Below are 2,133 nucleotides of genomic sequence, written 5' to 3'. Positions count from 1 at the left end.
GATTTTCGTATGAAGAAAATAAAATAAAAGATATTAATAAAGATATTAAAGTAAGAGAAAGATTATTAAGATAATAAAATCCATAAAATATAAGTTCAATAATAATTATAAGTACATTGATTATCAAGTTTTATTAATAGTAGAAATTAATCAAACTATCACCTATTCAATTTGTATATTCTTTTTAAGCACAAGTTATTATATTAATATAGGATTTATCTTCACTCTTAGCAATATACTATTAAAGTATTTAGTGTGAATCAATCTAATGAAACAACAACAAAATCAAGGAATATTATTTATATGGCAAAACATAATACTTTTGTTCTAAGCATTTGATGTGCACAATTTAATGGCACACCTTAATCAAAGAATATTATGATTTAGAACTAATGAAGGACAAAGTGTAAATATATGCTAACAATAAAAAATACATGATATTTAAGATGAAAGAAGATATTTGAAGAAGAAAAATCCATAAACTTTGTTGCACAAATGGGAAATCAACATACATAATAAATACAATCTTGTTACATATTGTTTCATCATCACCTTAAAAATAGTAAAATACAGTCTTGAAATTACATATTTATAGCCAAAAAGAGATTATTAAAATAATAAATTAAAATGATTAAATTAACTAAATAAAGTAAATTTGACATGTAGAGGTAAATTTTAGGGTGTAATGATGATTTTGTGGTAAAATATGTAGAAAAGTTACATAAAAATGTGTCATTTTTGGACAAAGGAACAAGGAGGCAATGGATGGGTTCAAGAAAAGAGGGAAAGGTGGATGGTTTGGCTGCTAGTGGTAGATAGGTGGGCTGGGCCGATGAAGCCTGAGGGAGCAGTTGGGGCGTGAGCCAAGCGGGTTGAGGGGTTGCTGCTGGGCTGGCTGAGGCAGCTTTGGGAGGACCTAGAGCAGCTGGGGCGTGGGCCAGGTGAGTTCGAGCTGGAGTCTGGGAGGCATGGGTTGGGGCGACTGGGAGTCACGAGCCTGGGCTTCATCTCCTTGAGTTGAGGCTTTTGTTTCTTCATAAATATCATTTTTTTCTCGTTCTTTCCCTTGTAAATGTCACTTTCTTTTCTTCATTTTTCTTGCTTTTAAAGAGCCAAAAAAATATAACATATTCCCTATAAAATGAACATAAATTAAATTAAAACTAAATATTTTCAATAATAAAATTTACAACATAAGTTCCATGAAAATATTAATTAAAACTTAATTTGCTTAAACATTTAAGCTCACAAGTGCATCATTTTACTTCTAACTTAACAATACTAATTTAAAATAATTAAACTACAACATATTATAATAAAATATCTATAAGAACGTATAAAAATCTAAAAAAAAAATACAATAAATCTAATAAATTCAAAATTACTTAAAAACTTAATAAGATACTTAAAAATTCATAGACTAAGCAACAATTAAAATGTGGTAAAATAACTCTATTTTGTAGAGTTATCAATATGTTGACAACTTTTAATCGATGGGTACTCGGTGAGATTGAAAACAATCGACCGAGGAAGTTGGAAGGTTGTGATGGCACTCCTGTTTGGTTCGTGAAGTTGAAGGTGACAAAAGAATGGTTGGCAGAAACTGTAAGTCTTTTATATTTGTAGTCAACACTTTCATCTCATTTTAACAATACTCTATTTATTTGCAGCATCTCGACAATGCGAATTATCTTATACGGATATGTCTTTTTCAGTTGTCGAAGATGCACTTCGTGAAAGCCATCGTACTTTATTCATCATTTGTAATGTATAATCCTGCTAGATATGAGGACTTCAAGATCAAGAGCAGAAATTATCAACGGGATGAGGACATTCTTAATTTCATGAAAGGAGATGCTAAAAAATACAAGAAGCCTTTGGGTGATTGCAATGGGGTCTACTTCCACTGGTGCTTGGAAAATCATCATTGGTTCCTTTGCGAGAGAAATTTCACTGATTGGATGATCACTGTATTTGACTCAGATCATTCCAACTTTAGTCATGATAAGTTGACTGAGTTGATCCAGCCTTGGACTCGGATGCTTCCATCTTTACTCAACGCTTCTAGTATGTTTAAAGGACACCGCAAGTTGAAAATAGCTAGACCAAAGATCACCGTTCCAAACATTGATT

The sequence above is a fragment of the Humulus lupulus genome, chromosome X, assembly GCF_963169125.1.
Source record: "Humulus lupulus chromosome X, drHumLupu1.1, whole genome shotgun sequence".
NCBI lineage: Eukaryota > Viridiplantae > Streptophyta > Magnoliopsida > Rosales > Cannabaceae > Humulus > Humulus lupulus.
This window is presented reverse-complemented; position numbering follows the sequence as displayed.